The sequence below is a fragment of the Pseudophryne corroboree genome, unplaced genomic scaffold, assembly GCF_028390025.1.
Source record: "Pseudophryne corroboree isolate aPseCor3 unplaced genomic scaffold, aPseCor3.hap2 scaffold_401, whole genome shotgun sequence".
NCBI lineage: Eukaryota > Metazoa > Chordata > Amphibia > Anura > Myobatrachidae > Pseudophryne > Pseudophryne corroboree.
The window spans coordinates 95,308-119,750 of NW_026970041.1; the positions used below are offsets into that span (position 1 = coordinate 95,308).

The 24,443-nt window shown below is 49.4% G+C and overlaps 22 non-coding genes and 1 pseudogene across 22 annotated transcripts; all 23 read right to left on the bottom strand.

The window, feature by feature from the left end:
* Nucleotides 1–76: 76 nt before the first annotated feature.
* Nucleotides 77–240, bottom strand: LOC135023916 (U1 spliceosomal RNA). The gene has a single exon (XR_010220805.1). It is a non-coding gene; the product is annotated as a U1 spliceosomal RNA (small nuclear RNA).
* Nucleotides 241–911: 671 nt separating this feature from the next.
* On the bottom strand, nt 912–1,074 carry LOC135023934 (U1 spliceosomal RNA). Its single transcript, XR_010220823.1, has one exon. It is a non-coding gene; the product is annotated as a U1 spliceosomal RNA (small nuclear RNA).
* A 152-nt stretch (nt 1,075–1,226) lies between these two features.
* LOC135023912 (U1 spliceosomal RNA) lies at nt 1,227–1,390 on the bottom strand. The gene has a single exon (XR_010220801.1). It is a non-coding gene; the product is annotated as a U1 spliceosomal RNA (small nuclear RNA).
* A 671-nt stretch (nt 1,391–2,061) lies between these two features.
* On the bottom strand, nt 2,062–2,224 carry LOC135023896 (U1 spliceosomal RNA). The gene has a single exon (XR_010220787.1). It is a non-coding gene; the product is annotated as a U1 spliceosomal RNA (small nuclear RNA).
* Nucleotides 2,225–2,376: 152 nt separating this feature from the next.
* Nucleotides 2,377–2,540, bottom strand: LOC135023917 (U1 spliceosomal RNA). The gene has a single exon (XR_010220806.1). It is a non-coding gene; the product is annotated as a U1 spliceosomal RNA (small nuclear RNA).
* Nucleotides 2,541–3,213: 673 nt separating this feature from the next.
* Nucleotides 3,214–3,376, bottom strand: LOC135023889 (U1 spliceosomal RNA). Its single transcript, XR_010220780.1, has one exon. It is a non-coding gene; the product is annotated as a U1 spliceosomal RNA (small nuclear RNA).
* A 152-nt stretch (nt 3,377–3,528) lies between these two features.
* Nucleotides 3,529–3,692, bottom strand: LOC135023913 (U1 spliceosomal RNA). Its single transcript, XR_010220802.1, has one exon. It is a non-coding gene; the product is annotated as a U1 spliceosomal RNA (small nuclear RNA).
* An 11,357-nt stretch (nt 3,693–15,049) lies between these two features.
* Nucleotides 15,050–15,212, bottom strand: LOC135023932 (U1 spliceosomal RNA). The gene has a single exon (XR_010220820.1). It is a non-coding gene; the product is annotated as a U1 spliceosomal RNA (small nuclear RNA).
* Nucleotides 15,213–15,883: 671 nt separating this feature from the next.
* Nucleotides 15,884–16,046, bottom strand: LOC135023883 (U1 spliceosomal RNA). Its single transcript, XR_010220775.1, has one exon. It is a non-coding gene; the product is annotated as a U1 spliceosomal RNA (small nuclear RNA).
* A 152-nt stretch (nt 16,047–16,198) lies between these two features.
* LOC135023923 (U1 spliceosomal RNA) lies at nt 16,199–16,362 on the bottom strand. The gene has a single exon (XR_010220812.1). It is a non-coding gene; the product is annotated as a U1 spliceosomal RNA (small nuclear RNA).
* A 676-nt stretch (nt 16,363–17,038) lies between these two features.
* Nucleotides 17,039–17,201, bottom strand: LOC135023900 (U1 spliceosomal RNA). The gene has a single exon (XR_010220790.1). It is a non-coding gene; the product is annotated as a U1 spliceosomal RNA (small nuclear RNA).
* Nucleotides 17,202–17,353: 152 nt separating this feature from the next.
* Nucleotides 17,354–17,517, bottom strand: LOC135023931 (U1 spliceosomal RNA). Its single transcript, XR_010220819.1, has one exon. It is a non-coding gene; the product is annotated as a U1 spliceosomal RNA (small nuclear RNA).
* Nucleotides 17,518–18,203: 686 nt separating this feature from the next.
* LOC135023899 (U1 spliceosomal RNA) lies at nt 18,204–18,354 on the bottom strand (annotated as a pseudogene).
* Nucleotides 18,355–18,506: 152 nt separating this feature from the next.
* LOC135023929 (U1 spliceosomal RNA) lies at nt 18,507–18,670 on the bottom strand. Its single transcript, XR_010220817.1, has one exon. It is a non-coding gene; the product is annotated as a U1 spliceosomal RNA (small nuclear RNA).
* Nucleotides 18,671–19,341: 671 nt separating this feature from the next.
* On the bottom strand, nt 19,342–19,505 carry LOC135023897 (U1 spliceosomal RNA). Its single transcript, XR_010220788.1, has one exon. It is a non-coding gene; the product is annotated as a U1 spliceosomal RNA (small nuclear RNA).
* A 152-nt stretch (nt 19,506–19,657) lies between these two features.
* On the bottom strand, nt 19,658–19,821 carry LOC135023918 (U1 spliceosomal RNA). Its single transcript, XR_010220807.1, has one exon. It is a non-coding gene; the product is annotated as a U1 spliceosomal RNA (small nuclear RNA).
* A 672-nt stretch (nt 19,822–20,493) lies between these two features.
* LOC135023890 (U1 spliceosomal RNA) lies at nt 20,494–20,654 on the bottom strand. Its single transcript, XR_010220781.1, has one exon. It is a non-coding gene; the product is annotated as a U1 spliceosomal RNA (small nuclear RNA).
* A 151-nt stretch (nt 20,655–20,805) lies between these two features.
* Nucleotides 20,806–20,969, bottom strand: LOC135023907 (U1 spliceosomal RNA). The gene has a single exon (XR_010220796.1). It is a non-coding gene; the product is annotated as a U1 spliceosomal RNA (small nuclear RNA).
* Nucleotides 20,970–21,640: 671 nt separating this feature from the next.
* Nucleotides 21,641–21,803, bottom strand: LOC135023905 (U1 spliceosomal RNA). The gene has a single exon (XR_010220794.1). It is a non-coding gene; the product is annotated as a U1 spliceosomal RNA (small nuclear RNA).
* A 152-nt stretch (nt 21,804–21,955) lies between these two features.
* Nucleotides 21,956–22,119, bottom strand: LOC135023915 (U1 spliceosomal RNA). Its single transcript, XR_010220804.1, has one exon. It is a non-coding gene; the product is annotated as a U1 spliceosomal RNA (small nuclear RNA).
* A 673-nt stretch (nt 22,120–22,792) lies between these two features.
* Nucleotides 22,793–22,955, bottom strand: LOC135023904 (U1 spliceosomal RNA). The gene has a single exon (XR_010220793.1). It is a non-coding gene; the product is annotated as a U1 spliceosomal RNA (small nuclear RNA).
* Nucleotides 22,956–23,107: 152 nt separating this feature from the next.
* On the bottom strand, nt 23,108–23,271 carry LOC135023914 (U1 spliceosomal RNA). Its single transcript, XR_010220803.1, has one exon. It is a non-coding gene; the product is annotated as a U1 spliceosomal RNA (small nuclear RNA).
* A 674-nt stretch (nt 23,272–23,945) lies between these two features.
* LOC135023898 (U1 spliceosomal RNA) lies at nt 23,946–24,108 on the bottom strand. Its single transcript, XR_010220789.1, has one exon. It is a non-coding gene; the product is annotated as a U1 spliceosomal RNA (small nuclear RNA).
* Between the last annotated feature and the right edge of the window lie 335 nt (nt 24,109–24,443).

Here is a 24,443-nt window from a genome sequence, read left to right on the forward strand (position 1 = left end):
CAAGGGAACTCTCGAAAGAGGAACAAGGCTAGAGGAAGATCTGAGACAAAGAAATCTGATTTTGACCAGAGTTGACCAGAAGAAAGCACAAACACAGTCCCCCACTACCACAAATAATGCAGTTGAGTTTCCCACATTTGGGGAAATCACAGGGGTCAGCATACCCAGAATGCAATGAATGAACCTCACCCTGGGAGAACAATCTTCATGACCATGGTATCTCCTATGCAAAATAAGTATGATTTGGGATAGGGCTGGGGAGGGCCGCTGCTCAGGCACATCTCTGTCAAGTAAAGGAGATTCAACTGAGGCAGCACAAGGGAACTCTCATCTGGGGACAACAACTGCAGGGAGAACACATATTTTCAGATGAACATGGGAGGGCAGAAGGCTGCCTAATACTGAAGCACCCCCAAACAACAAACCAAATGCAACAACTAGTGCAAGCATTCCTGGGGGAAGGCCTGCAGCAGATTGATTTGCATATGGTAATGCCATCCAAGCAGTGGGTCAAAGTTGGCTTCAACCCTCGTCTGCATATGAAAAGAGAAAAGGGGCATGCAGGGCATGGCGGCCTTTTGCGGCGCTTGGGTGACCCTTAGTTCGCATTAAACACCCCCACCCTCCTTCGGTGTGGGGCTCATGTTGGCAATGCCCCAGCCCCTGAAGCATTCAAGCTGATTTCTTGCAGCAGCTGGGCACTGTAACAGCTCCAGAGCTGCTCTGTGAGGCAAGTAAAAGGGTGTGGGCCCTGCAGCACTACCTGTAGTTTGCATTGTGTGTTGGAAGGCACAAAGTAAGCAGACGGGAGAAGTCAGGATAGTGCGCAAGGGCATAGAAGGGAGCGGCTCAAGAAAAGAGAAGTGGAAACAGACAGCAAACTAGGCTGGAGAAAGACCTGAGACAAAGAGATCTGAATTATACGAGAGCCGACCAGAGGAAACACAAATTATGCAGTCAAGTTTCCCACATTTGGGGAAATCGCAGGAGCAGCACACCCAGAGTGCAATGGGTGAGCCTTGCCCTGGGAGAAGCACCTTCCTGATCATAGTATCTCACCTGGCAGGTAAGTAGGAGTTGGGCTAGAGCTGGGGAGGGTCGCTGCTCGGGCACCCCCCTGTCAAGTGAAGGAGATCCAACTGAGGCAGCACAAGGGAACTCTCGAAAGAAGAACAAGGCTAGAGGAAGATCTGAGACATAGAAATCTGATTTTTACCAGAGCTGAGCAGAGGAAAGCACAAACACAGTCCCCCTCTACCACAAATAATGCAGTCGAGTTTCCCACATTTGGGGAAATCACAGGGGTCAGCATACCCAGAATGCAATGAATGAACCTCACCCTGGGAGAACAATCTTCATGACCATGGTATCTCCTATGCAAAATAAGTATGATTTGGGATAGGGCTGGGGAGGGCCGCTGCTCAGGCACATCTCTGTCAAGTAAAGGAGATTCAACTGAGGCAGCACAAGGGAACTCTCATCTGGGGACAACAACTGCAGGGAGAACACATATTTTCAGATGAACATGGGAGGGCAGAAGGCTGCCTAATACTGAAGCACCCCCAAACAACAAACCAAATGCAACAACTAGTGCAAGCATTCCTGGGGGAAGGCCTGCAGCAGATTGATTTGCATATGGTAATGCCATCCAAGCAGTGGGTCAAAGTTGGCTTCAACCCTCGTCTGCATATGAAAAGAGAAAAGGGGCATGCAGGGCATGGCGGCCTTTTGCGGCGCTTGGGTGACCCTTAGTTCGCATTAAACACCCCCACCCTCCTTCGGTGTGGGGCTCATGTTGGCAATGCCCCAGCCCCTGAAGCATTCAAGCTGATTTCTTGCAGCAGCTGGGCACTGTAACAGCTCCAGAGCTGCTCTGTGAGGCAAGTAAAAGGGTGTGGGCCCTGCAGCACTACCTGTAGTTTGCATTGTGTGTTGGAAGGCACAAAGTAAGCAGACGGGAGAAGTCAGGATAGTGCGCAAGGGCATAGAAGGGAGCGGCTCAAGAAAAGAGAAGTGGAAACAGACAGCAAACTAGGCTGGAGAGAGACCTGAGACAAAGAGATCTGAATTATACGAGAGCCGACCAGGGGAAACACAAATTATGCAGTCAAGTTTCCCACATTTGGGGAAATCACAGGGGCAGCACACCCAGAGTGCAATGGGTGAGCCTTGCCCTGGGAGAAGCACCAACATGATCATAGTATCTCACCTGGCAGGTAAGTAGGAGTTGGGCTAGAGCTGCGAAGGGTCGCTGCTCGGGTACCCCCCTGTCAAGTGAAGGAGATCCAACTGAGGCAGCACAAGGGAACTCTCGAAAGAGGAACAAGGCTAGAGGAAGATCTGAGACAAAGAAATCTGATTTTGACCAGAGTTGACCAGAAGAAAGCACAAACACAGTCCCCCACTACCACAAATAATGCAGTTGAGTTTCCCACATTTGGGGAAATCACAGGGGTCAGCATACCCAGAATGCAATGAATGAACCTCACCCTGGGAGAACAATCTTCATGACCATGGTATCTCCTATGCAAAATAAGTATGATTTGGGATAGGGCTGGGGAGGGCCGCTGCTCAGGCACATCTCTGTCAAGTAAAGGAGATTCAACTGAGGCAGCACAAGGGAACTCTCATCTGGGGACAACAATTGCTGGGAGAACACATATTTTCAGATGAACATGGGAGGGCAGAAGGCTGCCTAATACTGAAGCACCCCCAAACAACAAACCAAATGCAACAACTAGTGCAAGCATTCCTGGGGGAAGGCCTGCAGCAGATTGATTTGCATATGGTAATGCCATCCAAGCAGTGGGTCAAAGTTGGCTTCAACCCTCGTCTGCATGTCAAAAAAGAGAAAAGGGGCGTGCAGGGCATGGCGGCCTTTTGCGGCGCTTGGATGACCCCTAGTTCGCATTAAACACCTCCACCCTCCTTCGGTGTTGGGCTCATGTTGGCTATGCCCCAGCCCCTGAAGCATTCAAGCTGATTTCTTACAGCAGCTGGGCACTGTAACAGCTCCAGAGCTGCTCTGTAAGGCAAGTAAAAGGGTGTGGGCCCTGCAGCACTACCTGTAGTTTGCATTGTGCATTGGAAGGCACAAAGTAAGCAGACGGGAGAAGTCAGGATAGTGCGCAAGGGCATAGAAGGGAGCGGCTCAAGAAAAGAGAAGTGGAAACAGACAGCAAACTAGGCTGGAGAGAGACCTGAGACAAAGAGATCTGAATTATACGAGAGCCGACCAGGGGAAACACAAATTATGCAGTCAAGTGTCCCACATTTGGGGAAATTGCAGGAGCAGCACACCCAGAGTGCAATGGGTGAGCCTTGCCCTGGGAGAAGCACCTTCATGATCATAGTATCTCACCTGGCAGGTAAGTAGGAGTTGGGCTAGAGCTGGGGAGGGTCGCTGCTCGGGCACCCCCCTGTCAAGTGAAGGAGATCCAACTGAGGCAGCACAAGGGAACTCTTGAAAGAGGAACAAGGCTAGAGGAAGATCTGAGACAAAGAAATCTGACTTTTACCAGAGCTGACCAGAGGAAAGCACAAACACAGTCCCCCTCTACCACAAATAATGCAGTCGAGTTTCCCACATTTGGGGAAATCACAGGGGTCAGCATACCCAGAATGCAATGAATGAACCTCACCCTGGGAGAACAATCTTCATGACCATGGTATCTCCTATGCAAAATAAGTATGATTTGGGATAGGGCTGGGGAGGGCCGCTGCTCAGGCACATCTCTGTCAAGTAAAGGAGATTCAACTGAGGCAGCACAAGGGAACTCTCATCTGGGGACAACAACTGCAGGGAGAACACATATTTTCAGATGAACATGGGAGGGCAGAAGGCTGCCTAATACTGAAGCACCCCCAAACAACAAACCAAATGCAACAACTAGTACAAGCATTCAACCCTCATCTGCATATGAAAAGAGAAAAGGGGCGTGCAGGGCATGGCGGCCTTTTGCGGCGCTTGGATGACCCCTAGTTCACATTAAACACCTCCACCCTCATTCGGTGTGGGGCTCATGTTGGCTATGCCCCAGCCCCTGAAGCATTCAAGCTGATTTCTTGCAGCAGCTGGGCACTGTAACAGCTCCAGAGCTGCTCTGTAAGGCAAGTAAAAGGGTGTGGGCCCTGCAGCACTACCTGTAGTTCGCATTGTGCGTTGGAAGGCACAAAGTAAGCAGACGGGAGAAGTCAGGATAGTGCGCAAGGGCATAGAAGGGAGCGGCTCAAGAAAAGAGAAGTGGAAACAGACAGCAACGCTAGACGCCGGGCGCGCTGAGCCGCACGGACCCTAGCAACGGGGACGCCACTGGCGGACCGCGTTCCCCGTTGCTAGGCTTTAGGAAATTAAGATATTCACCTGCTCTCTGGCCGTGCAGCAAGGCAGCTGCACGGCATTTATTCTAATCAGCCTTTAGCAGCTGATTGGAGGACTCCTTGTTAAATACACTCCCAGGGCTTCTCACAGACGCCGGTAATAGCTTCCTGCATGCTGCCTTTGTTTGCTGAGAGTCTGTTTCCAGTCCTGCTGTATCCGGTCATTCCAGTCCGCAGAAGTCCGGTATTCGGGAGTTGTCATCTCATCCCAAGAGGTCGTTTGGTTCCCTGGAGTCCTGACTGATCACCGTTTTATATCCAGTGGTGTTCGTGAGTTGCGGCTCTGCCGTGTGTTGCGGCTCAGCCGCTTTACCTTTTATATTTTGTGTTTGGAGCATTTGCGGAGGGTTCCGCTTCCACAAGTCCTCTCTGGTACTCGGCGGTGCCGGGTAGGAGAATTGGACAAGTGGATATTTTGGTTGTCCTTTTTCCTGGCGGTTTCTCCGCACATATTATAGTTTTGAGTTTGCTTAGCCCCTGGCCTGGTTGTTTAGTTAGAGGGCCTCTTGTTATCACCCTGTCTCGGGTTTCCCTTTGTCTCTCATTAAGACCGGGGGGCATCGAAGTTGGGCAGACATAATCCGCCCTTCAAACGCGGCTGCCAAGGGCTCAAGAAACCATAGTCTCGCAGGGGATTTCTGACAACACGGGTGAGACAACAGAGTTAGGGCGCCAGGGGCTATTTTCCTGTCCTGCTCCCTTCCCCAGCATTCCGTTCCAGTGCTCCAGTCCTTGCCATAAGATCTTCTCTGACCAGAGTGCTGGAATCATAACATTATTACCGGCCATACCAAAACTTAAAATTAAACGGGGTTTAATTTTTTCTCATTCAGTTTTGTGAGAGTTTATCGGCCTCATGAATCCAACAGGTTTAGGGCCAAATCCTGGTCAGCTCTTAGTCAGCCAGATTCAAGAACTTACTCAGATGGTTCAGGATCTTTCTCTTCGGGTGAAGTCGCAGGAAGATCTTTTGCGAGCTTCCCCAAGGGTAGTCCCTGAACCAAAGATGCATTTGCCTGACCGTTTTTCTGGTGATAGAAAAGAGTTTTTTAATTTTAAAGAATCCTGTAAACTTTATTTTCGTTTAAGACCGACTTCCTCGGGTACTGAATCTCAGCGGGTCGGGTTTATTATTTCTTTGCTCCAGGGGGATCCTCAGACCTGGGCATTTGGTTTAAGAGCAGAGGATCTGGCATTGTTGTCAGTTGACGCTTTTTTTGAGTCTTTAGGGCTCTTGTATGATGACCCTGATAGAGAGGCGTCCGCTGAAAGTCAGTTGCGCGCTCTCAGACAGGGTAGAAATCCTGCAGAGGTTTATTGTACGGAGTTTCGCCGTTGGTCGAACGACTGTGGCTGGAATGACCCAGCCCTGCGCAGTCAGTTTCGCCTCGGCTTATCAGAGTCTATAAAAGACAGTCTCCTTCAGTACCCCGCTCCTGAGACTCTCGATAAACTCATGGAGCTTTCTATTAAGATTGATTGTCGTCTCAGAGAGCGGAGGGCTGAAAAAGGAGCACCTGTAAGGTCAAGTCCGTGTGTATATTCCATTCCTGAAGACGTAGAGGAGACCATGCAGATGGGTCTCTCCCGGCTGTCTCCTGAAGAAAGAGCCAGAAGGCAAAATTCTAGTCTTTGTCTGTACTGTGGGGGTAAGGGACATTTTGCTCGTAATTGTCCGAACAAGTCGGGAAACGCTTTGACCAGGTGAATTGTGAGGGGGTTCACCTAGGTCTGCAGCTTATCTCCTCGAATAACTCCCTTTTAGTCCCAGTTAAAGTTTCCTTTGGCAGCCTCAGTTCTTCGGTGTCGGCTTTTGTTGACAGTGGAGCTGCAGGAAACTTTATGGATTTAACTTGGGCTAAGGCCTTAGGCATTCCTCAGTTACCTTTGGGTAGGTGTGTCACCATGCATGGCTTAGATGGGAGTCCGCTGTCTAATGGGATTATTTCTCTCCGTACACCCCCTGTACTACTTACAGTAGGAGCTCTACATTCCGAGAAAATCGAGTTCTTTCTTACACATTGCCCAGCAGTTCCAGTTGTTCTGGGTCACCCTTGGCTGGCCTTTCATAATCCCACCATTGATTGGCGGTCGGGGGAGATTTCACATTGGGGTACTTTTTGTGATAAGGAATGTATCACGTTTCCAGTCAGAGTAGCAGCTATCATTCCAGAACTCATTCCGGTGGAATACCAGGAGTTTTCTGATGTTTTCTCCAAAGGCAATGCGGACATTCTGCCTCCCCATCGGCCTTATGATTGTGCTATTGAGTTAATTCCTGGTGCCGCATTGCCAAAGGGAAGATTATATGCATTATCCGGGCCAGAAACTGCGGCTATGAATGATTATGTAAAGGAGAGCCTTGAGAAAGGATTTATTAGACCATCAAAATCTCCTTTAAGTGCAGGCTTCTTCTTTGTGGAGAAAAAGGATGGCTCGCTTAGACCTTGCATTGATTTTAGAGCCCTGAATAAGATCTCAGTTAAAAACACCTATCCTTTGCCGTTGATTTCTGTACTCTTTGATCAGTTACGTTCTGCTGTGATTTTTTCTAAAATTGACCTTAGAGGAGCGTACAACCTCATCTGAATTAAATCTGGAGATGAGTGGAAAACGGCCTTCAGTACTCAGTCGGGTCACTACGAATACCTGGTGATGCCGTTCGGCCTGTCCAATGCTCCGGCAGTTTTTCAAGACCTCATTAACGATGTGCTCCGTGACTTCCTAGGGAAATTCGTGGTCGTTTACTTAGACGACATCCTGATTTTTTCTAAATCAATGGAACAACATGTTACCCAGGTGCGTCTGGTTCTTCAAAAGTTATGTGAGAATCATTTATATGCCAAGCTGGAGAAGTGTGAGTTTCATGTCACGGAAGTATCTTTTTTAGGGTACATAATTTCCCCTCAGGGATTTTCCATGGAACCAAAGAAACTCCAGGCCATCCTTAGTTGGGCGCAACCCACCAATTTAAAAGCAATTAAGCGTTTTTTAGGGTTTGTGAATTATTATAGGAGGTTCATTCATTCTTTTTCTGACCTGGTTGCTCCCATTGTAGCTCTGACAAAGAAAGGAGCGGATCCTACCAACTGGTCGCGTGAAGCTGAGTTGTCCTTCCGGGCCTTGAAACAAGCCTTTGTCTCGGCTCCAGTCCTCAGACATCCTAATCCGGAATTGCCCTTTGTGGTGGAGGTTGATGCCTCGGAGGTTGGAGTGGGGGCTATCCTTTCTCAAAAGGATCCGGAGTCTCTGGAGTTACATCCTTGTGCCTTTATGTCAAGGAAATTCTCCTCCGCTGAATCCAACTATGACGTTGGTAATCGGGAGTTACTGGCGGTAAAATGGGCTTTCGAGGAGTGGAGGCATTGGCTGGAGGGAGCAAAACATACTATTTCGGTATTGACTGACCATAAGAACCTGCAATACATTGAATCGGCTAAGCGGCTTAATGCCCGGCAGGCACGTTGGGCATTATTTTTTACGCGTTTCAAATTTATAATCACTTTCAGGCCTGGTTCCAAGAATACTAAGGCTGATGCCCTGTCACATAGCTTTCTTCCGGTTCACAATAACAATCCTGTTACCCCCATACTTCCATCTTCGGTCATCTGGGCGGGCCTCACACAAGATTTATTTACCCAGTTAAAACAGCTTCAACACCAAGCTCCTAGAATTACTCCTGCTGGTCGTCTTTACGTCCCTGAGTTTTTGAGAGTTACTGTTTTAACGGAATTCCATGATAACAAAGTTTCAGGGCATCCAGGAGTCTCTAAGACATTGGAGTTAGTCTCTCGCTCAGTATGGTGGCCTGGTCTTTCTAAAGACGTCAAGGAATTTGTTTATTCATGTCAGGTTTGTGCACAGCATAAGGTTCCCCGTTCCTTGCCCATCGGGCAACTTATGCCCTTAAATGTTCCTCTCAGGCCGTGGTCTCATATTTCCATGGATTTTGTGGTTGACCTTCCCCTTTCAGCCGGATTCTGAGTCATATGGGTGGTAGTGGACCGTTTTAGTAAAATGGCTCATTTTATTGTTCTTCCCTGATTGCCTTCTGCCCAAGGGTTGGCAGTTTTGTTTCTCCGCCATGTATTCAGGCTTCATGGGTTGCCTACTGATATTGTTTCTGATCGGGGTCCACAATTCATCGCACAATTCTGGAAATGTTTTTGTGCCTCATTGAAGATGAAATTGTCGTTAACATCCGGTTACCACCCACAATCCAACGGGCAAACCGAACGAGTTAACCAATCATTGAAACAATATTTGCGCTTGTATTCAGCCAAACTCCAGAATGATTGGTCCGAGTTTCTTCCGTTGGCTGAATTTGCTTACAATAATTCTTGTCATTCCTCCACTAAAGAGTCTCCATTCTTTTCAGTTTTTGGTTTTCACCCCAGAGCTAATTCTTTTTTTCATCATTCCTCAGTCTCCTCGCTTACCTTAACCTCCCATCTCAGAGCCATTTGGAAAAAGGTGCACCTTGCTCTCAGAAAAGCGGCATTTCCAGAGAAGAAATTTTCTGACAGGCTCCGACGTCCTTGCACTTTTAAGGTGGGAGATAGGGTGTGGTTGTCGACTCGCAACATCAGGCTTCGACAATCCTCGGCTAGACTGGGACCCAAATTTATTGGGCCATTTCTTATTATTAAAAGAGTCAACCCAGTTGCCTTTCGGTTACGTTTACCAAGATCTCTCAGGATTGGAAATACGTTTCATTGTTCCCTGTTGAAACAATATGTTTCTTCCAGTAGATTTCCTCGGAAGATCTCTCAGGGTAGATCTCCAGTGGATGTACAGGGACAACAGGAGTTCTTGGTAGAGAAGGTTCTCGATTCCAAATTGTCCCGGGATCGGCTGTATTTTCTGGTTCACTGGAAAGGCTATGGTCCGGAGGAAAGGTCTTGGGTCCTGGATAAGGATCTTCATGCCCCGAGGCTCAAGAGGGCATTTTTTCGGGAATTTCCTCAGAAACCTGGCTTTAGGGGTTCCTTGACCCCTCCTCAAGGGGGGGGTACTGTTAGGCGTCGGGGTCCGCTTGATGGTCTGCGCGGCCCGGCCCCTAGCAACTAGAGATGCCGTGCACGTACAGCCGCCGGCTCCCTAGCAATGCTAGACGCCGGGCGCGCTGAGCCGCACGGACCCTAGCAACGGGGACGCCACTGGCGGACCGCGTTCCCCGTTGCTAGGCTTTAGGAAATTAAGATATTCACCTGCTCTCTGGCCGTGCAGCAAGGCAGCTGCACAGCATTTATTCTAATCAGCCATTAGCAGCTGATTGGAGGACTCCTTGTTAAATACACTCCCAGGGCTTCTCACAGATGCCGGTAATAGCTTCCTGCATGCTGCCTTTGTTTGCTGAGAGTCTGTTTCCAGTCCTGCTGTATCCGGTCATTCCAGTCCGCAGAAGTCCGGTATTCGGGAGTTGTCATCTCATCCCAAGAGGTCGTTTGGTTCCCTGGAGTCCTGACTGATCACCGTTTTATATCCAGTGGTGTTCGTGAGTTGCGGCTCTGCCGTGTGTTGCGGCTCAGCCGCTTTACCTTTTATATTTTGTGTTTGGAGCATTTGCGGAGGGTTCCGCTTCCACAAGTCCTCTCTGGTACTCGGCGGTGCCGGGTAGGAGAATTGGACAAGTGGATATTTTGGTTGTCCTTTTTCCTGGCGGTTTCTCCGCACATATTATAGTTTTGAGTTTGCTTAGCCCCTGGCCTGGTTGTTTAGTTAGAGGGCCTCTTGTTATCACCCTGTCTCGGGTTTCCCTTTGTCTCTCATTAAGACCGGGGGGCATCGAAGTTGGGCAGACATAATCCGCCCTTCAAACGCGGCTGCCAAGGGCTCAAGAAACCATAGTCTCGCAGGGGATTTCTGACAACACGGGTGAGACAACAGAGTTAGGGCGCCAGGGGCTATTTTCCTGTCCTGCTCCCTTCCCCAGCATTCCGTTCCAGTGCTCCGGTCCTTGCCATAAGATCTTCTCTGACCAGAGTGCTGGAATCATAACACATACTGGACACAGAAGAGGTTTTCTTCCAGTGGAAAGGCTATGGAGATCCAGAGTCTGGTCAAACAAATTCTGAAACCAGCAAGAGTGTTAATCCATCAATGCATTCAGTTGCTGGGGAAGATGGTTGTGGCCTACGAGGACATTCAGTTTGGCAGGTTCCATGCCAGAGTGTTCCAGTGGGACCTGTTGGACAAGTGGTCCGGATCCCACCTACACATGCACCGGAGGATAATCCTGTCTTCCAAGACCAGAATCTCACTCCATTGGTGGCTGCACAGTTCTCACCTCCTAGAGGGGCGATGGTTCGGGATCCAGGACTGGATCCTAGGGACCACAGATGCAACCCTCCGAGGCTGGGGAGCAGTCACACAGGGGGAAAACGTCCAAGGAAGATGGTCAAGTCAGGAAAGTTGTCTCCACATAAATGTTCTGGAGTTAAGGGCCATTTAATAACTGCAGACACAGTACACACTGGGACGGGTGCCCAGCATCCTCAACAGACTAAGAGAAAAGGATTTACCGGTAGGTATTAAAATCCTAGTTTCTCTAACGTCCTAGAGGATGCTGGGGACTCCGTAAGGACCATGGGGATAGACGGGCTCCACAGAGTTCATGATCTTCACTGAGGTAGCGCACAGCACTGCAGCTGTGCGCCATTGCTCCCATACACCTCACATACTCCGGTCACTGTAAGGGTGCAGGGCGCAGGGGGGGCGCCCTGGGCAGCAATATAAACCTCTTTTTGGCAAAAATATAACATATATACAGCTGGGCACTGTATATATGTATGAGCCCCCACCAATTTTACAGTTTAAGCGGGACAGAAGCCCGCCGCCGAGGGGGCGGGGCTTCTCCCTCAGCACTCACCAGCGCCATTTTTTCTCAACAGCACCGCTGAGAGGAAGCTCCCCGGACTCTCCCCTGCTTATACCACGGTAGAGAAGAGGGTTGAAAAGAGAGGGGGGGCACATAATTCGGCGCAAATTACATACAGCAGCGCTACTGGACAAACATTAAGTTACTGTGTTATTCCTGGGTTATATAGCGCTGGGGAGTGTGCTGGCATACTCTCTCTCTGTCTCTCCAAAGGGCCTTGTGGGGAAACTGTCTTCAGAAAAAGTATTCCCTGTGTGTGTGGTGTGTCGGTACACGTGTGTCGACATGTCTGAGGAAGAAGGCTATATTAGAGAGGAGCGGGAGCAAATGAATGTGGTGTCTCCGCTGACACCTGATTGGATGGATATGTGGAATGTTTTAAATGCTAGTGTAAACTCATTGTACAAAAGATTAGACAAGGCTGAAGCTTTGGGACAGTCAGGGACTCAACCAATGCCTGATCCTATGTTGCAGGGACTGTCAGGGTCTCATAAGCGCCCACTATCCCAGATTGTTGAAACACATACCGACACGGATTCTGACTCCAGTGTCGATTACGATGATGCAAAGTTACAGCCAAAATTGGCAAAATCCATTCGATATATGATTATGGCAATAAAAGATGTTTTGCACATCACAGAGGAACCCCCTGTCCCTGACAAGAGGGTACATATGTACAAGGGAAAGAAGCCTGAGGTAACCTTTGAGGGGGTCACACGAGCTAAACGAGTTATGTGAAAAAGCTTGGGAATCTCCAGATAAAAGACTGCAGATTTCCAAAAGGATTCTTATGGCGTATCCTTTTCCATCAACGGATAGGTTACGATGGAAATCCTCCCGTAGGATGGACAAAGCATTAACACGCACAGCTACAGTTGGAAAATCAAATTTTTTACCTTATGTTCCCTCACAGCATAAGAAAGCTCCGCATTATCAAATGCAGTCCTTTCGGTCACAAAGAAACAAGAAAGTGCGAGGTGCGTCCTTTCTTGCCAGAGGTAGGGGCAGAGGAATAAAGCTGCACAACACAGCTAGTTCCCAGGAACAGAAGTCCTCCCCGGCCTCTACAAAATCTACCTCATGACGCTGGGGCTCCACTGGCAGAGTCCGGCCCATGTGATGTCATGCAGCTGCTCTGACCACGCCTCCTGTTTCTCCGTTGCCGACCCCATTTTGAAACCGTGCCCCCGCACCGCTCCATCTTCGACTTGGAAATGGAGTGTTGTTGACCCCCCTCCCCCCCCCCCCTTCACCGATTCACAGGCAGAGGTGATCGCATTATCTGCGGGGTGCCGCAGAAAATGCAGGCGGATGCGTATGCTCTTAGCAGTTTTTGCAGTTGGATTGCGATCCAACCTGAATCAGGCCCCATTACCTATCACAATGCACTGCGGGTAGTACAAAATGGGGTTAATATAGGAGAAAAAAACCCCAGAGCTGTGTTCCTTAACTGTCCCCGGTGGCTAGTGGAGCGGCTGCCCAGTAATCAGTGTCCACGCCAGTGCGCACACGGCCCGCCCCCATCAGCGGCCTCGTGATCCCGGAGGGCGGTGTGTGTGTGACTGACCTTAGGAAGAAACCGGAGCCTCCGCTGCAGTGACCCAGCAACCGGGGCACGGGAGTATACTGCGCCACTGGGAGTGATGGAGCTGCAGTAAAGAGGTCTATTAGACCTAGCCTGCTGCAGCCCTTGTAGATTCTTATAAAAAAAGTTCTTCTTTTCTTGCCAAAATTAATAGCTAAGAATAGGCTGCCTGAGGCAGCCCCCTGTTAAGTGGCCTGCTACTGAAGGCACCAACTACAAACTGAGCTCCCTGTTCATGGAAGCGAGGTTATAGAGGAGTGGGCGCTGAGCATCTTGGGAACAGTCAAAAGCTTTGAGCCTGTTGGTGCCTCAGATCAAGATCCTACTCTGGTGTACATATACAATGTGAATCCTTGTGGAGTCCAGTGTACCCCACAGAAGAAATGAATGCGTCACACCCATTGGCAGCAACATTAGAATAGCTGCTGATGGGCACAATTGAGAAAGGAAGGGGGGAAAACATTTGAATCCAGCACATATATGTAATTTGAATATGTAATTTGTACCTTCCTACTTTAAAATGTAATGGATGAACCTCACCCTGTGAGAGCTATCTTCATGATCAAGAGATCTCATATGCAAGATAAGTATGTATTGGGATAGGGCTGTGGAGGGCGGCTGCTCGGGCACACCCCTGTCAAGTTAAGGAGATTCAACTGAGGAAGCACAAGGGAACTCTCATCTGGGAACAACAACTGCAGGGAGAACACATTTTCAGACGAATGTGGGAGGGCAGAAGGCTGCCTAATACTGAAGCACCCCCAAACAACAAACCAAATGCAACAACTACTGCAAGCATTCCTGGGGGAAGGCCTGCAGCAGATGGATTTGCATATAGTGATGTCATCCAAGCAGTGGGCATAGTTGGCGTCAACCCTCGTCTGCATATGAAAAGAGAAAAGGGTCACGCAGGGCATGGCGGCCTTTGTGGGGTTGCGCTTGGATGACCCCTAAATCGCTTTATACACCCCCACCCCCCATCAGTGTGGGCTCATGTTGGCCATGCCCCAGCCCCTGAAGCATTCAAGCTGATTTCTCGCAGCAGCTGGACCCAGAAACAGCTCCAGAGTTGCTCTACAAGACAAGTAAAAGTGTGTGAGCCCTGCAGCACCACCTGTAGTTTGCATACACACATATATAGGACAGCATCTCTTATATGCCCCAGGGTCAATAAAATAGTATCCTTATCTAGGGTATCCATCCCCTCAGATAAGGTATCCGTCCATGCCGCTACAGCACTACACACCCAGGCCGACGCAATTGCCGGTATTAGTAAGGTACCTGAATGTGTATAAATGGACTTCAGGGTAATCTCCTGTTTGCGGTCAGCAGACTCTTTGAGGGTAGCCGTATACTGGGACGGGAGGGCTACCTTCTTGGATAAGCGTGTTAATGCTTTGTCCACCCTAGGGGAGGATTCCCATCGTAACCAATCCATTGATGGGAAAGGATACGCCATAAGAATCCTTTTGGAAATCTGCAGTCTTTTAGCTGGAGATTCCCAAGCTTTTTCACATAACTCGTTCAGCTCGTGTGACCCCCTCAAAGGTTACCTCAGGCTTTTTCACCTTGTACATATGTACCCTCTTGTCAGGGACAGGGGGTTCCTTTCTGATGTGCAAAACATCTTTTATTGCCATAATCATATATCGAATGGATTTTGCCAATTTTGGCTGTAACTTTGCATCATCGTAATCGACACTGGAGTCAGAATCCGTGTCTGTATCTGTGTCAACAATCTGGGATAGTGGGCGCTTATGAGACCCTGACAGTCCCTGCAACATAGGATCAGGCATGGGTTGAGACCCTGACTGTCCCAAAGCTTCAGCCTTGTCTAATATTTTGTGCAATGAGTTTACACTAGCATTTAATTCATTCCACATATCCATCCAATTAGCTGTCGGCGGAGACACCACATTCATTTGCTCCTGCTCCTCTCTAATATAGCCTTCTTCCTCAGACATGTCGAAACACGTGTACCGACACACCACACACACAGGGAATGCTTTTTCTGAAGACAGTTTCCCCACAAGGCCCTTTGGAGAGACAGAGAGAGAGTATGCCAGCACACACCCCAGCGCTATATAACTCAGGAATACACAGTAACTTAATGTTTGCCCAGTAGTCACAAGGGAACTCTCGAAAGAAGAACAAGGCTAGAGGAAGATCTGAGACAAAGAAATCTGACTTTTACCAGAGCTGACCAGAGGAAAGCACAACACAGTCCCCCACTACCACAAATAATGCAGTCGAGTTTCCCACATTTGGGGAAATCACAGGGGTCATCATACCCAGAATGCAATGAATGAACCTCACCCTGGGAGAACAATCTTCATGACCATGGTATCTCCTATGCAAAATAAGTATGATTTGGGATAGGGCTGGGGAGGGCCGCTGCTCAGGCACATCTCTGTCAAGTAAAGGCGATTCAACTGAGGCAGCACAAGGGAACTCTCATCTGGGGACAACAACTGCAGGGAGAACACATATTTTCAGATGAACATGGGAGGGCAGAAGGCTGCCTAATACTGAAGCACCCCCAAACAACAAACCAAATGCAACAACTAGTGCAAGCATTCCTGGGGAAAGGCCTGCAGCAGATGGATTTGCATATGGTGATGTCATCCAAGCAGTGGGTCAAAGTTGGCTTCAACCCTCGTCTGCATATGAAAAGAAAAAAGGGATGTGCAGGGCATGGCGGCCTTTTGCGGCGCTTGGATGACCCCTAATTCGCATTAAACACCTCCACCCTCCTTCGGTGTGGGGCTCATGTTGGCTATGCCCCAGCCCCTGAAGCATTCAAGCTGATTTCTTGCAGCAGCTGGGCACTGTAACAGCTCCAGAGCTGCTCTGTAAGGCAACTAAAAGGGTGTGGGCCCTGCAGCACTACCTGTAGTTCGCATTGTGCGTTGGAAGGCACAAAGTAAGCAGACGGGAGAAGTCAGGATAGTGCGCAAGGGCATAGAAGGGAGCGGCTCAAGAAAAGAAAAGTGGAAACAGACAGCAAACTAGGCTGGAGAGAGACCTGAGACAAAGAGATCTGAATTATACGAGAGCCGACCAGAGGAAACACAAATTATGCAGTCAAGTGTCCCACATTTGGGGAAATCGCAGGAGCAGCACACCCAGAGTGCAATGGGTGAGCCTTGCCCTGGGAGAAGCACCTTCCTGATCATAGTATCTCACCTGGCAGGTAAGTAGGAGTTGGGCTAGAGCTGGGGAGGGTCGCTGCTCGGGCACCCCCCTGTCAAGTGAAGGAGATCCAACTGAGGCAGCACAAGGGAACTCTCGAAAGAAGAACAAGGCTGGAGGAAGATCTGAGACAAAGAAATCTGACTTTTACCAGAGCTGACCAGAGGAAAGCACAAACACAGTCCCCCACTACCACAAATAATGCAGTCGAGTTTCCCACATTTGGGGAAATCACAGGGGTCAGCATACCCAGAATGCAATGAATGAACCTCACCCTGGGAGAACAATCTTCATGACCATGGTATCTCCTATGCAAAATAAGTAGGATTTGGGATAGGGCTGGAGAGGGCCGCTGCTCAGGCATATCTTTGTCATGTAAAGGAGATTCAACTGAGGCAGCACAAGGGAACTCTCATCTGGGGACAACAACTGCAGGGAGAACACATATTTTCAAATGAACATGGGAGGGCAGAAGGCTGCCTAATACTGAAGCACCCCCAAACAACAAACCAAATGCAACAACTAGTACAAGCATTCCTGGGGGAAGGTCTGCAGAAGACGGATTTGCATACAGTGATGTCATCCAAGCAGTGGGCCAAAGTTGGCTGGAACCCTCATCTGCATATGAAAAGAGAAAAGGGGTATGCAGGGCATGGCGGACTTTTTGCGGCACTTGGCTGACCCTTAGTTTGCATTAAACACCCCCACCCTCCTTCGGTGTGGGGCTCATGTTGGCAATGCCCCAGCCCCTGAAGCATTCAAGCTGAATTCTTGCAGCAGCTTGGCACTGTAACAGCTCCAGAGCTGCTCTGTAAGGCAAGTAAAATGTTGTGGGCCCTGTAGCACTACCTGTAGTTTGCATTGTGCATTGGAAGGCACAAAGTAAGCAGACAGGAGGAGAAGTCGGGATAGTGCACAAGGGTATAGAAGGGAGGGGCTCAAAAAAAAAAGAAGTGGAAACAGACAGCAAACTAGGCTGGAGAGAGACCTAAGACAAAGAAATCTGAATTATATGAAAGCCGACCAGTGGAAACACAAATTATGCAGTCAAGTTTCCCACATTTGGGGAAATCACAGGGGCAGCACACCCAGAGTGCAATGGGTGAGTCTTGCCCAGGGAGAAGCACCTTCATGATCATAGTATCTCACCTGGCAGGTAAGTAGGAGTTGGGCTAGAGCTGGGGAGGGTCGCTGCTCGGGCACCCCCCTGTCAAATGAAGGAGATCCAACTGAGGCAGCACAAGGAAACTCTCGAAAGAAGAACAAGGCTAGAGGAAGATCTGAGACAAAGAAATCTGACTTTTACCAGAGCTGACCAGAGGAAAGCACAAACACAGTCTCCCACTACCACAAATAATGCAGTCGAGTTTCCCACATTTGGGGAAATCATAGGGGTCAGCATACCCAGAATGCAATGAATGAACCTCACCCTGGGAGAACAATCTTCATGACCATGGTATCTCCTATGCAAAATAAATATGATTTGGGATAGGACTGGGGAGGGCCGCTGCTCAGGCACATCTCTGTCAAGTAAAGGAGATTCAACTGAGGCAGCACAACGGAACTCTCATCTGGGGACAACAACTGCAGGGAGAACACATATTTTCAGATGAACATGGGAGGGCAGAAGGCTGCCTAATACTGAAGCACCCCCAAACAACAAACCAAATGCAACAACTAGTGCAAGCATTCCTGGGGGAAGGCCTGCAGCAGATGGATTTGCATATGGTGATGTAATCCAAGCAGTGGGTCAAAGTTGGCTTCAACCCTCGTCTGCATATGAAAAGAGAAAAGGGGCGTGCAGGGCATGGCAGCCTTTTGCGGCGCTTGGATGACCCCTAGTTCGCATTAAACACCCCCACCCTCCTTCGGTGTGGGGCTCATGTTGGCAATGCCCCAGCCCCTGAAGCATTCAAGCTGATTTCTTGCAGCAGCTTGGCACTGTAACAGCTCCAGAGCTGCTCTGTAAGGCAAGTAAAAGGTTGTGGGCCCTGCAGCACTACCTGTAGTTTGCATTGTGCATTGGAAGGCACAAAGTAAGCAGACAGGAGGAGAAGTCAGGATAGTGCACAAGGGTATAGAAGGGAGGGGCTAAAAAAAAAAAGAAGTGGAAACAGACAGCAAACTAGGCTGGAGAGAGACCTGAGACAAAGAGATCTGAATTATACGAGAGCTGACCTGGGGAAACACAAATTATGCAGTTAAGTTTCCCACATTTGGGGAAATCGCAGGAGCAGCACACCCAGAGTGCAATGGGTGAGCTTGCCCTGGGAGAAGCACCTTCATGATCATAGTATCTCACCTGGCAGGTAAGTAGGAGTTGGGCTAGACCTGGGGAGGGTCGCTGCTCGGGCACCCCCCTGTCAAATGAAGGAGATCCAACTGAGGCAGCACAAGGGAACTCTCGAAAGAAGAACAAGGCTAGAGGAAGATCTGAGACAAAGAAATCTGACTTTTACCAGAGCTGACCAGAGGAAAGCACAAACACAGTCCCCCACTACCACAAATAATTCAGTCGAGTTTCCCACATTTGGGGAAATCACAGGGGTCAGCATACCCAGAATGCAATGAATGAACCTCGCCCTGGGAGAACAATCTTCATGACCATGGTATCTCCTATGCAAAATAAGTATGATTTGGGATAGGGCTGGGGAGGGCCGCTGCTCAGGCACATCTCTGTCAAGTAAAGGAGATTCAACTGAGGCAGCACAAGGGAACTCTCATCTGGGGACAACAACTGCTGGGAGAACACATATTTTCAGATGAACATGGGAGGGCAGAAGGCTGCCTAATACTGAAGCACCCCCAAACAACAAACCAAATGCAACAACTAGTGCAAGCATTCCTGGGGGAAGGCCTGCAGCAGATTGATTTGCATATGGTAATGCCATCCAAGCAGTGGGTCTAAGTTGGCTTCAACCCTCGTCTGCATATGAAAAGAGAAAAGGGGCGTGCAGGGCATGGCGGCCTTTTGCGGCGCTTGGATGACCCCTAGTTCGCATTAAACACCTCCACCCTCCTTCGGTGTGGGGCTCATGTTGGCTATGCCCCAGCTCCTTAAGCATTCAAGCTGATTTCTTGCAGCAGCTGGGCACTGTAACAGCTCCAGAGCTGCTCTGTAAGGCAAGTAAAAGGGTGTGGGCCCTGCAGCACTACCTGTAGTTCGCATTGTGCGTTGGAATGCACAAAGTAAGCAGACGGGAGAAGTCAGGATAGTGTGCAAGGGCATAGAAGGGAGCGGCTCAAGAAAAGAGAAGTGGAAACAGACAGCAAACTAGGCTGGAGAGAGACCTGAGACAAAGAGATCTGAATTATACGAGAGCCGACCAGGGGAAACACAAATTATGCAGTCAAGTGTCCCACATTTTGGGGAAATCGCAGGAGCAGCACACCCAGAGTGCAATGGGTGAGCCTTGCCCTGGGAGAAGCATCTTCATAATCATAGTATCTCACCTGGCAGGTAAGTAGGAGTTGGGCTAGAGCTGGGGAGGGTCGCTGCTCAAGCACCCCCCTGTCAAGTGAAGGAGATCCAACTGAGGCAGCACAAGGGAACTCTCGAAAGAAGAATAAGGCTAGAGGAAGAAATGAGACAAAGAAATCTGACTTTTACCAGAGCTGACCAGAGGAAAGCACAAACACAGTCCCCCACTACCACAAATAATGCAGTCGAGTTTCCCACATTTGGGGAAATCACAGGGGTCAGCATACCCAGAATGCAATGAATGAACCTCACCCTGGGAGAACAATCTTCATGACCATGGTATCTCCTACGCAAAATAAGTATGATTTGGGATAGGGCTGGGGAGGGCCGCTGCACAGGCACATCTCTGTCAAGTAAAGGAGATTCAACTGAGGCAGCACAAGGGAACTCTCATCTGGGGACAACAACTGCAGGGAGAACACATATTTTCAGATGAACATGGGAGGGCAGAAGCCTGCCTAATACTGAAGCACCCCCAAACAACAAACCAAATGCAACAACTAGTGCAAGCATTCCTGTGGGAAGGCCTGCAGCAGATTGATTTGCATATGGTAATGCCATCCGAGCAGTGGATTAAAGTTGGCTTCAACCCTCGTCTGCATATGAAAAGAGAAAAGGGGCGTGCAGGGCATGGCGGCCTTTTGCGGTGCTTGGATGACCCCTAGTTCGCATTAAACACCTCCACCCTCCTTCGGTGTGGGGCTCATGTTGGCTATGCCCCAGCCCCTGAAGCATTCAAGCTGATTTCTTGCAGCAGCTGGGCACTGTAACAGCTCCAGAGCTGCTCTGTAAGGCAAGTAAAAGGGTGTGGGCTCTGCAGCACTACCTGTAGTTTGCATTGTGCATTGGAAGGCACAAAGTAAGCAGATGGGAGAAGTCAGGATAGTGCGCAAGGGCATAGAAGGGAGCGGCTCAAGAAAAGAGAAGTGGAAACAGACAGCAAACTAGGCTGGAGAGAGACCTGAGACAAAGAGATCTGAATTATACGAGAGAAGACCAAGGGAAAAAAAATTATGCAGTCAAGTTTCCCACATTTGGGGAAATCGCAGGAGCAGCACACCCAGAGTGCAATGGGTGAGCCTTGCCCTGGGAGAAGCACCTTCATGATCATAGTATCTCACCTGGCAGGTAAGTAGGAGTTGGGCTAGAGCTGGGGAGGGTCGCTGCTCGTTCACCCCCTGTCAAGTGAAGGAGATCCAACTGAGGCAGCGCAAGGGAACTCTCGAAAGAAGAACAAGGCTAGAGGAAGAAATGAGACAAAGAAATCTGACTTTTACCAGAGCTGACCAGAGGAAAGCACAAACACAGTCCCCCACTACCACAAATAATGCAGTCGAGTTTCCCACATTTGGGGAAATCACAGGGGTCAGCATACCCAGAATGCAATGAATGAACCTCACCCTGGGAGAACAATCTTCATGACCATGGTATCTCCTATGCAAAATAAGTATGATTTGGGATAGGGCTGGGGAGGGCCGCTGCTCAGGCACATCTCTGTCAAGTAAAGGAGATTCAACTGAGGCAGCACAAGGGAACTCTCATCTGGGGACAACAACTGCAGGGAGAACACATATTTTCAGATGAACATGGGAGGGCAGAAGGCTGCCTAATACTGAAGCACCCCCAAACAACAAACCAAATGCAACAACTAGTTCAAGCATTCCTGGGGGAAGGCCTGCAGCAGATGGATTTGCATATGGTGATGTCATTTAAGCAGTGGGTCAAAGTTGGCTTCAACCCTCGTCTGCATATGAAAAGAGAAAAGGGGCGTGCAGGGCATGGCGGCCTTTTTCGGCGCTTGGATGACCCCTAGTTCGCATTAAACACCTCAACCCTCCTTCGGTGTGGGGCTCATGTTGGCTATGCCCCAGCCCCTTAAGCATTCAAGCTGATTTCTTGCAGCAGCTGGGCACTGTAACAGCTCCAGAGCTGCTCTGTAAGGCAAGTAAAAGGGTGTGGGCCCTGCAGCACTACCTGTAGTTCGCATTGTGCGTTGGAATGCACAAAGTAAGCAGACGGGAGAAGTCAGGATAGTGCGCAAGGGCATAGAAGGGAGCGGCTCAAGAAAAGAGAAGTGGAAACAGACAGCAAACTAGGCTGGAGAGTGACCTGAGACAAAGAGATCTGAATTATACGAGAGCCGACCAGGGGAAACACAAATTATGCACTCAAGTGTCCCACATTTGGGGAAATCGCAGGAGCAGCACACCCAGAGTGCAATGGGTGAGCCTTGCCCTGGGAGAATCACCTTCATGATCAAAGTATCTCACCTGGCAGGTAAGTAGGAGTTGGGCTAGAGCTGGGGAGGGTCGCTGCTCGGGCCCCCCCCTGTCAAGTGAAGGAGATCCAACTGAGGCAGCACAAGGGAACTCTCAAAAGAAGAACAAGGCTAGAGGAAGATCTGAGACAAAGAAATCTGACTTTTACCAGAGCTGAACAGAGGAAAGCACAAACACAGTCCCCCACTACCACAAATAATGCAGTCGAGTTTCCCACATTTGGGGAAATCACAGGGGTCAGCATACCCAGAATACAATGAATGAGCCTCACCCTGGGAGAACAATCTTCATGACCATGGTATCTCCTATGCAAAATAAGTATGATTTGGGATAGGGCTGGGGAGGGCCGCTGCTCAGGCATATCTCTGTCAAGTAAAGGAGATTCAACTGAGGCAGCACAAGGGAACTCTCATCTGGGGACAACAACTGCAGGGAGAACACATATTTTCAAATGAACATGGGAGGGCAGAAGGCTGCCTAATACTGAAGCACCCCCAAACAACAAACCAAATGCAATAACTAGTACAAGCATTCCTGGGGGAAGGTCTGCAGAAGACGGATTTGCATACAATGATGTCATCCAAGCAGTGGGCCAAAGTTGGCTGGAACCCTCATCTGCATATGAAAAGAGAAAAGGGGTATGCAGGGCATGGCGGCCTTTTGCGGCGCTTGGATTACCCTTAGTTCGCATTAAACACCCCCACCCTCCTTCGGTGTGGTGCTCATGTTGGCAATGCCCCAGCCCCTGAAGCATTCAAGCTGATTTCTTGCAGCAGCTTGGCACTGTAACAGCTCCAGAGCTGCTCTGTAAGGCAAGTAAAAGGGTGTGGGCCCTGCAGCACTACCTGTAGTTCGCATTGTGCATTGGAAGGCACAAAGTAAGCAGACAGGAGGAGAAGTCAGGATAGTGCACAAGGGTATAGAAGGGAGGGGCTCAAAAAAAAGAAGTGGAAACAGACAGCAAACTAGGCTGGAGAGAGACCTGAGACAAAGAGATATGAATTATATGAAAGCAGACCAGTGGAAACACAAATTATGCAGTCAAGTGTCCCACATTTGGGGAAATCGCAGGAGCAGCACACCCAGAGTGCAATGGGTGAGCCTTGCCCTGGGAGAAGCACCTTCCTGATCATAGTATCTCACTTGGCACGTAAGTAGGAGTTGGGCTAGAGCTGGGGAGGGTCGCTGCTCGGGCACCCCCCTGTCAAGTAAAGGAGATCCAACTGAGGCAGCACAAGGGAACTCTCGAAAGAAGAACAAGGCTAGAGGAAGATCTGAGACAAAGAAATCTGACTTTTACCAGAGCTGACCAGAGGAAAGCACAAACACAGTCCCCCACTACCACAAATAATGCAGTCGAGTTTCCCACATTTGGGGAAATCACAGGGGGTAGCATACTCAGAATGCAATGAATGAACCTCACCCTGGGAGAACAATCTTCATGACCATGGTATCTCCTATGCAAAATAAGTATGATTTGGGATAGGGCTGGGGAGGGCCGCTGCTCAGGCATATCTCTGTCAAGTAAAGGAGATTCAACTGAGGCAGCACAAGGGAACTCTCATCTGGGGACAACAACTGCAGGGAGAACACATATTTTCAGATGAACATGGGACGGCAGAAGGCTGCCTAATACTGAAGCACCCCCAAACAACAAACCAAATGCAACAACTAGTACAAGCATTCCTGGGGGAAGGTCTGCAGAAGACGGATTTGCATACAGTGATGTCATCCAAGCAGTGGGCCAAAGTTGGCTGGAACCCGCATCTGCATATGAAAAGAGAAAAGGGGTATGCAGGGCATGGCGGCCTTTTGCGGCGCTTGGATGACCCTTAGTTCGCATTAAACACCCCCACCCTCCTTCGGTGTGGGGCTCATGTTGGCAATGCCCCAGCCCCTTAAGCATTCAAGCTGATTTCTTGCAGCAGCTTGGCACTGTAACAGCTCCAGAGCTGCTCTGTAAGGCAAGTAAAAGGGTGTGGGCACTGCAGCACTACCTGTAGTTCGCATTGTGCGTTGGAAGGCACAAAGTAAGCAGACAGGAGGAGAAGTCAGGATAGTGCACAAGGGTATAGAAGGGAGGGGCTAAAAAAAAAAGAAGTGGAAACAGACAGCAAACTAGGCTGGAGAGAGACCTGAGACAAAGAGATCTGAATTATATGAAAGCAGACCAGTGGAAACACAAATTATGCAGTCAAGTGTCCCACATTTGGGGAAATCGCAGGAGCAGCACACCCAGAGTGCAATGGGTGAGCCTTGCCCTGGGAGAAGCACCTTCCTGATCATAGTATCTCACTTGGCACGTAAGTAGGAGTTGGGCTAGAGCTGGGGAGGGTCGCTGCTCGGGCACCCCCCTGTCAAGTGAAGGAGATCCAACTGAGGCAGCACAAGGGAACTCTCAAAAGAAGAACAAGGCTAGAGGAAGATCTGAGACAAAGAAATCTGACCTGTTTTTCCCAAGAGGAAACTATATTAGGAATGCAGACATATGATGGTGGCCCTGTTGGCACCACCGATAACTGACTGGGTAAATGTTTCAGTAATATCAGAGTAAGGTTGGATAAATCTGTGTCCCAGACACAGACGTAGAGAATAGATGTGATATTCATGGCTATGTTTCTTTTCCCTCAGGCCCCGCTGGGTCGC